Source organism: Elephantulus edwardii, unplaced genomic scaffold (assembly GCF_000299155.1).
Source record: "Elephantulus edwardii isolate Elephantulus edwardi_28Jun2011 unplaced genomic scaffold, EleEdw1.0 scaffold00150, whole genome shotgun sequence".
Taxonomy (NCBI): domain Eukaryota; kingdom Metazoa; phylum Chordata; class Mammalia; order Macroscelidea; family Macroscelididae; genus Elephantulus; species Elephantulus edwardii.
The window spans coordinates 750,502-761,689 of record NW_006399900.1 but is presented as its reverse complement, the minus strand read 5'-3'; the positions used below and the strand labels follow the sequence as shown (position 1 = coordinate 761,689).

The 11,188-nt window shown below is 41.5% G+C and overlaps 1 pseudogene across 1 annotated transcript; it reads right to left on the bottom strand.

Annotated features, from left to right (window-relative positions):
• Positions 1–4,883: 4,883 nt before the first annotated feature.
• LOC102862465 lies at positions 4,884–10,803 on the bottom strand (annotated as a pseudogene). Its single transcript, XR_438946.1, has 4 exons — positions 10,478–10,803; positions 9,911–10,001; positions 9,234–9,352; positions 4,884–5,978 (listed from the first exon to the last, which is right to left on the bottom strand). The product of XR_438946.1 is annotated as a BTB/POZ domain-containing protein 3-like (transcript).
• Between the last annotated feature and the right edge of the window lie 385 nt (positions 10,804–11,188).

The window sequence follows — 11,188 nt, the reverse complement described above, 5'->3', positions numbered from 1 at the left end:
TGAAATTAATAATACATTTAAAAGAAAAATCTGTCCACTGGACATTTAAACAACAAACATAAAAGTATAAAACAAACAAACAAAAAAACCAACTTAGCTTCTGAATAAAGGTAATACCCCTTCTTCCTCAGATGAAAAAAAATGCTCTGAAGCAGCAGCAGAGAGATGTCCAAACTGGGAAAATGTACTCAAAAACATTAAGAGATTTACCTACAGAAGCAGGTGACTCACGCCCCTTGGGAGTGATGCCACCAATGACCACTTTTCTTTTCTTCACACCTACAGTAAATCCAGCTGCATAGCAACTTCTTGGTTGATTCTTCATTGGTACATAGTGGTTAGAGAAATACATCAGAAAATTCTGGTTTTAAAAGCCTTTTATCCGTACAGGAGTTCCTAAAAGTTACGTTCTTGTTCTCATCAGTAGAAGATGGTATGAAGTGTTGTGCTCAGGGTGTTGCTGGTAAATAAATGCAACTGGCTTTAGAAAAGATGTTGCAAGTTCAGAAGGTGCTGTCTTCCCCGATGGAAGCATTTCCAAAACATGCAAACTCTGCTCCAGTAAACACTGAAAATAACATCTGGTTCTCAGGGTCACTTGCTAACTTCAGCTTCCATTTAATTTAATTTCATTCCATTTAATTCTTCAGGAATACGATTTCCCCTCTTGTTTTCTCCCAGCTCCAAGCCTATGTTTCCTACAGCCAAGCCATATAGTCCAGGTGGGAACAAAATGTTATGTCAGTGACATACGTATTCACTCCTGAGCCCCAGTGGTAGAGGCAGGTAACTCACTATTGTTATGTGCCGTAGAGTCGCTTGCAACTCATAGCGACCCCATGTACAAAAGCCCTAAACCCTGCTCTATCCCTTGCTAATCTTTCATACTTGAGGGCTCCGTCTCAGTTGCCATATCTGCTAGTGTGCTCTGTTGTGCATAGGGTTTTCAAAGGCCTGCTATTTCGGAAGTGGATGGCCAATCTGTTTTCCTACTCTGTTATTAGAATTCTAAAATCAAATATATGAATTCAGTTTAAATTACAAAAGAGACAACGGTTAAAAGTCCTCTGAAATCACCCTCCACCCTTTCAAACTTGGTGACCTTCTCCAAGTCCTTCCTGGCAACATACCCAAAGTATGTGAGACGAAGCTTGAAAATCCCTGCCTCTAAGGACTAACTCCGTTTCACCATCTCTAGGACAAAACTATCTGTCCTCCTGGCGGCTCATGGTATGTTCAATACTCTTCTTCAGCACCACAATTCAAAGGCATTAATTCTTCTTCTGCCATCCTAGTGCGATTGGCACAGGACAGAGTGGAGTTTAGGGCTGTTGTACATAGGGTCGCTATGAGTTGCAAGCGACTCGACGGCACATAACAACAACAGCCATCCTTAGTCACTGTCCAGCTAATGCATAGTAAGTAATTGTGAAGACCGTGGCTTACATCAGGCACACCTTAGAGATATTTAAATATTTCAACTTCTAAATGGATTTAAAGATATCGAAATATGAAAGACTCATAATCCAGGGACTATCCATAAAGGTTCCCCAATAAATTCTAATAGAAAAGCAACAGAAAGCTGTATGTATGTGTGAATAATTGTGTGTGAGGTATTCTTACTTGTAATAGTAAACTAGTTCTTTTTCATTCCTAGATTTAAGCTATTATAACACAGTAAGGGCACACCAAGCAGCGAAGACAAACCTAAAGGTAGATGTCGTTCAGAATCAACACCTCTTTAGGATGGGAAGACCCAAAGACTCAAGAGCAGTTATAGCATCTGAACACTAGCCAACAAGGAATTCCATAACAGGAATATTTCAATGTATCCATTCTCATTAACTTAACAGGCTTTGAACAACGTAATCAATTAACATATTCATTGTTCTCTTATGCTTTTGCCTCAAATTTTTACTTCTTTATGGATCAAAGCTCTGAATACTTGGGGAACAAAAGCTCCTGTAAAGCCATCTATAGAAAATGTAGAGGCACCAAAAAGTGTCAGAATTCATTTTTCACTATTTAAAGGGAGCTACAAAAATGCGAAGGAAAACAAATCTACGAAGCAGTTTTACTTTTATTTGCATTTGACATAATTGTACACATTCATGTGTCTAACAAGATCTGCACTGTTACATTAAAAATACAGTACAATAACATTCAACATGAGGTACTTCATATTTATATTTTCCTTCATAAATAATGTTGTTAAGCTACTAATTCAAGCACCCTGATGCACAGTGGCTACAGTGTCCTGAAATTAGCTGAGCTTATTTAAACACCTTAAAAAAAAAACCAGACAGTTCAGTGCAATAATTATGTAGAAATTAGACCATTTTAAATACTATTATAAGATATGCTAAATGATACATTAGAACTGCTAAACTAGTTCCCCCAATCCCCAGTACTACAATGACAAAGACTCCAGGTACACTGAGAAAAGAATCTACTGCATATTCTGTTTAATAAAGTTGTGTTTATATAGAAGAGCTGCCTGCGATAGCTGCTAGTTTTAAAAAGCTATGAAATTAGAGATTACCAGAAAAATAAAGCAAGCACATCAGCCTCATTCCATTTTGCCAAAAATACAGGAGAATAGGGTGTAAAATATAAAAAATTATTTTTAAATACAATTTTCAAATTTAACCCACAGCTTTTGGCACAAGCCAGTCCAACCGTGGCAGTGCCCCCTTCTTCTGTGTCTAAGTTTAATGGTAATTAGTGTAACATTAAGCTCTTTGGTCTCACTGTGGCTTTCACCAAGCTGTTCCCTCAGCATGAGGAGGGCAGGCTGCCCGTAGGAGCACTGACTGGAGTGTTAGCAATGAGTAATCTTCACTCTGAGGTATCACACCCACCTCAAAAACCTGATACAATGAAATTCGTGTTAAATAGTGTCCTCTCCTCTGGCTCAAAATGAGTGCCTTCTAATCAGGTACAAGCCCACCAATCAGCATGATAGGCATAAACCACTAAATCCTTTTAATCATAACTGAAAACACCAAAACCTTCTGTAGAAGTGGTTGTTTTTGAAATTGATAATGTACCTTCACTGATGCTTTGCCAAAACTACCATATAATCTTCCTAATAGGAGATAACTGTTTGCTCATTTTGGAAAGTTGTTTAGGGAGTCCTTGTCAATAATGACCATTAGCAGCTTCTGATCATCTATGGTAACAGACGAGGCAATGGCAAAGGTGATTAGAGAATTTCCCATAATCCAGTGTTCTCCTCCATCAGGGAAGCTGGCCAGAGGCCCATGACTACAAGGGAAGAAGTGGCCAGAAGCACAGTGGACAAGGGAAGGGTAGGCATTTGCTGGGGCCAGTGGGGGGGCCATATCTGTCCCACCTCTCACTAGCCAGGCATGGAGGAGACAATTCCTGAGTCCGCGAACGCACCTAGTGTGCGCGTGGGCGCGCATGTACACACACACACCCCTGGACTAACTCCTGGCTCCGGTCAAGCCAGCTTCAGGCTTGCAGGCCAGGAGAAGGAGGTGGCCGGCGACCTCACTCTGGGTGGCGGGAAAGCGCTCTCAGGATTACACCGAGCAGAAAAGCTGCTCAGGAAACACATGGATACTTCAGCTGGAAGTGAGCACAAGGACACTGCCAGGGGCACAGGCACAGAACCATCACAAGCCATCGCGGAAGGAGACTTTGCTTGATGAGCACTTGGTTTACGTGCCCATCGGCAGAGAAGAGTGGGATGTGATGCTGATGCAGTGGATATTATGGATAAAGTAATGCCATTCCAGACAATATTTTATATATATATATATTAACAAAACAAAACCCTGCAGGCATATATTGGCACTTTAAGATGGCCAGAGGCCAGATTCTAGCAGTCCAGGAACAGGACAGAATTCTAATTAAGAAGATAGTACATAGTCAAAGCAGACCACATAAAGTAAATTCAGACTGAAAACAAAGCCATGACCATAAATGCCTACATCAACATGTAGTGTCACAAAACTAACTGCCACCCTACTCATCCAAAGAGCTGTTTGGTCCTCTTTTAATGGGGAGGGGGAACCAAGCAAAGACAGAAAATAAAAAACAAGGGAGAGAAGACTTTTGCTTCTCCAAACTGTGTATTTTAATGTGCCATTAATCAAAATATTTTCAGTATGGGACTTTTTTAGGCTTCTTTTCCAATCTGGTTTAGTAGAAATTAATAGGTCTTGTGACTTTTTTACTACTTACAGGATAATTTTACCATTTACTTCCTTCAAAAAAGGAGCATCTTTACTTCAATATTTCGAAATCAAGATAACAAAAGTCACACCCCAAAGAAACATTTGATTTCTTATTTTCCTTTTCCTATTTCACATGGATGACCTGTAGTGTTTTTACTACATAACATTATAAATTTATGATCTGAAAGGAAAGCAAAGTCCAGGAGTGAAAAATTTAAAAGAATGAAATAAAAAGCCATTTGTGATTACCATCTACTTTCTAAATTATGATGATGCAAAATTTCTTTCTAAATGGCACACTAAGGTTTACCTTGGGGGGGGGGTTCCAGAGATTTATGTTAAAATTAACTTGTCATTGGTATTTTCAGCTATGTGTTTCTATTCATCAAAATAAAGCCCAAAAGGAACTCTGAGGTGATTTCAAATCATTTTTTGAGGGACAGAGCTGAGAGGTCAGTAGGACAGGTGGAAGAGCATAAAAGCTGTCAAGGTGTACAAATGCACTTTAAAAAAAGAAAAGCTTGGTTCATTTAAGCATACAGTTTAAAAGCTGGAAGCGGCAATTTTTTTTTTCCTGTACACAATTTAAAGGTGAAAAGCAATGAGAAATGCCAATAGCTTCATTCATTACAAGTCAGTCACCTGACCTGACCCTATGTGGGCACAGGTGAGCGAAGCATCCGGCAAGGTGGAACCGGCTGTGCCCCTCGAGGGCTCCCCTGCTTGCAGAGAAGCCTTTTCAAGCGTAGAAGATGAGCTCGGGGATCTGGCCGCCCTGCACCCCGGTGCCGTTGGTGCTGTCCGAGGAGCACTGGAACTGCACTGTCACTTTGCCACACTGCACCTCCGTCATGCCTTCCTGGCCGAAGTAGCTGAGTTCGTTGCCGTCGAGGATGACGCTGGCCGTGTAGAAGGTGTCCGGCTCGATCTGCACCGGGTACTCGAACCACACCGGGAACGTGTTGCTGGAGCCGTCGGAGAAGTACTTGCTCAAGTTCTGGCCCAGGACAACGCCCTGGCGCTTGAGTTCGATCTTGGCGCTGTACTCGGCTGAGCCGCAGCTCGAGCCGTACAGGCCGAAGCCCGCGATGAACACCCTCTTGTCCACCGCGAACTGGATGCTGTCGCAGCGTCCCCGGTAGCGCCACTGGTTGCTCCGGTAGGCACAGGACTGGAAGCGGTGGCAGCGCTGGGGCACGAGGCCCTTGCGGGCTTTGCTCACGAACTGCAGCTCTGGCTTCTTGGCCGCGGTGTACCAGAGGAAGATGTCGTTGGTCTCGTTGAGGGTGAGGACGCCCGACTGCACGGCGCCGTTGGTGAAATCGTCCAGGGGCCATGGTCGGTATCCGGATCAGGTAGAGGGCCTTGCCAAGGACCTTACGTTTGTTTTCAATGCTCAAGGCTAGATCTTGTCGCTGGCATTCGACTTCAGCCCAGTTGAGGGCTGCCTCAAAAACCACAATTTCTTTGGCATTCAGAGTTTCCCTGCGGAGGATGCTTTCTAGAGTCTGGAAGTCAATGTCACAGAACCCCTCGGACTTGAGGGCCAACTCGGCCTGGGCATCGATCACCTCCCAGCAGCGCTGGGTCAGGTCCGGCTCCTCAAAGAGGCAGCTCTGGGAGAGCAGCACGCAGGCGTTCTTGGCGCTCAGGCTGGTTTCCAGGAAATTAACGCAGGCTCTGGCAAGGTGCGGGACGATGTACTTTTTGGCAGCATAGAGAGTGGCCAGCACTGTGTCAGCAGCCAAGTCAATTTCATCACAATAGATGTATCTGAAAAGAAGCACACAGCATGTAAGTGGGGCTCATGAGACAAGAGCATCCGGCTTACAAAGATGGAACTACTTTCAAGTCAGTGCTAAGAAAAGTCTCTTCTCTGACAGGTATTAAAAAAAAAAAACCCAACCACAAAAAACCAACCAAAACAAATGTTCAGAGACTAAAGGAACATTTGGAAAAGATTCATAAATGACAAAATTATACACATATACACACCGTAGTAAGTGTGTATGGTTAGACACTTGATCTATGTCTTCAGACTTGTCTTTAGTTTATCAACTGTATTCAACACATTTTCATCAAGAATAGAAGATATTGGGGTTAAGAAAGAACTACACGTTACAGACAGTCCGTAGTAGGAAAAAATAACTTCTGCCCTGGTGGTGTACGTGTCACAGGTCATGCTGGAAACCGAGAGGTGAACAGTGAGTAGTGTGAAGCCCCTAGCTGCTCCTTCAAGGACAATAGTGAGTCTCCTCTCAGAGTCATAGCTTCAAACACCCCATGAAGGGAACCAGGAGTTGGAATCAACTCAATGGCAGTGTTTTTTATAACTGGATCTTATCAAAGAACAGTTCCAGTATGTCTCAGTAACAAATGTACAATTTATTTTAAAATCTTTCTGTAGACAGAAAGTAAATCCTTTGATACTTTTTAAAAGCATATGACTTGGATCTTCCCTAAACAGAAAATAAGACCTGAAATGAGATACAGTATTTTCCAAGCAGTTTCGAGTTCAGTGGATAATCAAATATGGATCCCAAAGCTATCTTCCAGTTAACTTTAGAGAGAATTCAATATGGGCTTTGTATCTGCCTTGTTTTTCTTTTTAAAACTCTTCCTTTCCCTTCCCACACACTTCTTCCACTGTCAGATTACAAAATACATCATCTTCAGATATATTAATTAACAGACAAAATCTTAAATATGCAATGATTGTGCACTACTGTGAACTGCTAGTCCTATTTCTGGAGATGAAACATACTTCTCTGCGTTCAGGAATTACAGAAATGTTCAAACAAGGTAAAAATCATCTGCTTCTTTCAGATTACATAAGAGAGAGGCAACAGGAAATATACAGGAGGGAAAACAAGAGCTGATACCACTTCACTTAAAAATTTTTCCCATCTGAAATACAGAGGTACTTACTTTTCTCACTTTAGTGAAACACATACTGCTGAAAGAATCAGCAAAACCTTCCATGAGAAGGACAGCAGTCAGAAAACATTCCACAATCACTACTGGAAGCAGTGTACTGCCATTCAGATGACCTATCTTTCTCTCCACCTACCAGGCAGGCTAAGGCAGCTCCTACTGGCAGGATCATCAGACCAGACTCCCCCAGCTCGGAGATGCTGTGACAGCAGTGCCGGTGCTGCGGTTGGAGAGGGTCACCGACCACAGTTCACACTCTAGAGCTCTCACCATGTAACTACTCCAGGATCAGAACACCCTACTTCTCAACTGCCCCCTTTCTAGGAATCACTGTTACTTCCTCTCAATGCCAGAGTGAGAAAAATTTAGTCTTCCCTATTCCACATGACAGCCTAGTACTGGCCAACTACTGCATAAAGTAAATGGCACACTACAACATTTCTTATTTTTACTATTTTCTGTGGATTGAATACTTAATTTTAAAAATGGTATATATAAAATAATATATTCTACAATAAATCTGCAAGACAAAATACTTTTCAAATGATGAAGCCAGTGACTGGGGCGAAATGTAATCCTTTGTGATTCTTGCTCCAGTTCCTAATTATGTATACATCTGGAACAATGCAACACGCCACTTGACTGCAGTAAAGCCAAAATGCTCCGCAAGGGCTAGCATTCTTAGCAACACATAACCCTGTCAAGTATAAAAAGCTGTGACTTTTCTGGGAAACAAACAAGCAAAACCCCTTGCAGATAATACTGTTTTCTGCACACAGGGTTACAAAGTTCACAAAGTCTTGGGTGCTTTAAAAAGGTAGTTTAACTCTGATTTTGCTTGCTTGTCTTTAATTTCACTATGTGGCTTTGAACCCCTGACCTTCTGGTAAACAACAAAGCAATAAATCACTGTGTAATTAGGGCTCTGCTGTGAAAGTTTTAGTAAGTAGCAAGAAGATTTCACAGATATAAATACACAAATATATTTATGTTCAAGAATGACTGATGATAATACAACACAACTACTGATGGTGCATTTTTTCAGTAGCAAGCAGACAATACATATTATCCATTTAACTCTTTGTGGGCTTGCTGGCAAATCTGGTGATCCCTGAGTAAGCTTGTCTAGGGGAACACTGTCTTTACCCAGTGAACTGCAATTCCTAAAGCAGTATATAACCTTGAACTGATACTCTTTGGTGTAGCAGAACAAGGAATAAGAAAATCATATAAACATTATTTCAAGTAATCACTGGATTTTTAATCATCTTGTAGGGTATCACACTATATACCTCACCAGAACTTGGTGCTGTACAATGTGACAGCCAATTCTATTTACTGGCTTAGCAGTTGTAGAGTTTGGGAAAAAAACAAACAAACAAAAACAACGGACTAGATGTTTCATAAATTAGTATCATACAGCTTTACATTTTATAGTTACAAAGTTTTTCTTTCATTTATTTATAGAGCCTAGAGAAAAATTATTCATATTCTTTCAAAAATTCCTGTTCTACTATCAAATGCAAATGATTATTCTTGAGAAAGGATGTCTGATTTTTGAGTACACATACTAAAGTAATGGCAACGCATATGTGTGCACAAAGATCAGATTATTTCAACAGACAGGTTTTGCATTTGTTGATAGCAAGGCTTCTAAACCATAGAAATATTCTAACTGGTACTAATAAATTCTCTAACTTAGGTAAAGTAAAAATATAATTGATTGAAGACTACTTCACAATGTTTTCAGACAACATGGTCTAATAAACAATGATTATATCAGAAAGTTCTTTTCCTTTAAGTGTATCATTAAAAACCAAATCACTATTCATGCTACTTGTCCCCCAGAACCCACATCAAGGTGTGATTATAAAAGCCTGAATCTTTTCCCTACTGCTCCCACTGAAAAATGCATAGTGGTTTTCTTAAAAAAAACACACACAAAAAAACCCTATATATACAAGGTAAGCAGCACCCCCTTTCTTCATCGATGTTCCCAATTCCTATAACACAGAACTCCGATTCAACTGTGAGCCCCACAGAGTCCAAATGCAACATAAACAAACTCTTTCACAACATATGATGGATGCTTACTTCAGCATGGCGAGAAAAGCAGCAGGTTCGACATCTGGTATACGGATTTCATCTTTGTCCTCGGCAAGTTCTCCATAAAACATTGCATGGAACACAGAGCTCCCAACAGCTAAAACATACTGTGGAGAAAGGGAAATCTTATTTCATGCACTAAACTGAATGCATTTGCAGCAAAATCAGTCCAGGAAACCAACTCTAAGCCCAAAGTGCCTAAATCTGCTCCTTTGAAAAAGCAAAGGTGCAGTGTATTTTGCTGTGGGGGAAACCTAAGATACTCATGCAAAACAGTCTCGATGCTGTTAGTTATCCCAAACCTTTGAAGGATTAAGGCATAATTTCCCTCAACCATAAAAAATTGAAAAGCTTATCTGACTGATGTCCAGATAAAGGGTAAACAGACCAACGGCTTTCCTAACCTGTCACAACAACTCTCAGAGATCTTTTCCCATTGGCACAGAGAAAAAAGGGCACATTTTTGTACAGCATAAAACAGGATAGAAAAAAGACAAAGAAAAAAAAATTAGTTGTGCCAAAACCTTCAAGAGGCTGGGCTTCCTCTGTGACTGGGTAGGACATGCCCTGGCTGCCATCAGCAAACTGCCCACCCCAAGTTTCAGGCTCACAAAGAGGGTCCCTCCTTTGTAGGTCTCTAACCCAGTAATGCAGCTGTTGCTTACTTTGTGTCCTGGCAACCGCTGAGTCCCACCTGGTGGCCCAACCACAAAATGAACATCTGCCATCAAGTCATTATTGAACATCACCGCATTTCTATAAACAGAGGCAAGTCATTAATTCACAAGAGTCAGTATTTAAATGATCCCCCCAAAAAACCCCAACTTGAAATCTCAGCAAGAGTTTGATGACTTCGGTGCAAAACGGCAAGTAAAGGTTTCCACTAAACAACTGTGTTTGTAATCACTGCAAATACATAGAAGTCAAGTCAAAAAAGGGAAAAGTTACTCAAACTTTTCAAAAAGCAAAGGGCAAATAAAAGATTTTCACCGTCTACAGTTCAGAGACACAACCTTGTCAGTTAAATGTTACAGCTTGCAAGAACATTTTTATCTAGGAGGAAAACAGCTGGACAATTTTGGAAAAGATACAAGGCCGTTTTCCATTACCAATCAAGCTTCTGGGAAAAGAGGAAACACAAGATTTGTGTTCAAATACATTTCAGGTTGGGCAAAAGCAGAAACTTCAACACAGGAAAACTTTCCAAGTAAACATGCTGGCCCAGTACTTACCTCTCCCTGATGGTGGGATATAGGCCCTGCCAGTTTGGGGCTGGAATAAGGTTGTTGTTGCTGAGATTCTGCTGGTGGTACTGCTGGACAGTGGTGTTGCTGGAGCTGGCTGGTTTTTTACGAGGGAATATATCAGCAGCCATCTTCTTCTTCTTTTTAGTCTTTAAGGTGATAATTTCATAGCAAACTGGGGGCAACTTGCTGCTGCCGCTGGTCGTGGGGCTGGCTTTCTTCGAGCTCTTCTTGGACCTGTTCTTGACTGTCTCTGGAAGCATCAAGAAGAAGGTGAGACATTTCATGTTCTTTTCCTTGTCATCTACCATGAGTACAGTCTGTCTCGTTCTATAGACAGGTATCACAAACCGGGGTGAACATCCAAGAAAACAGCCTAGCTCTAGCAAGTATGTTAACAGAAACCAGCACGCTGACAGTTTTGCTTCTTCTTCTCTCAGCCAGGCAAGGTGACCTTTTCACTATGTTGATGAGAAAACTGGCTTTAAGTTTTATCCAGTACTCGGTCTGTTAAATACATCCCCATCATGATTCCTGTTCCTCTTAGTTGTTCATAAAAATCACCCAGTTTCCTAGATCACCTGGAAATGCTGCCCTGCATGGCCAGGGCAGGCACAGAGCTGCAGCGTTTGTTTTCGGAATTAGGTTAGGAAGACGCTGCCGGGGCCCCTCAGCGGCGGAGTCTGCTCGGCGGCTACT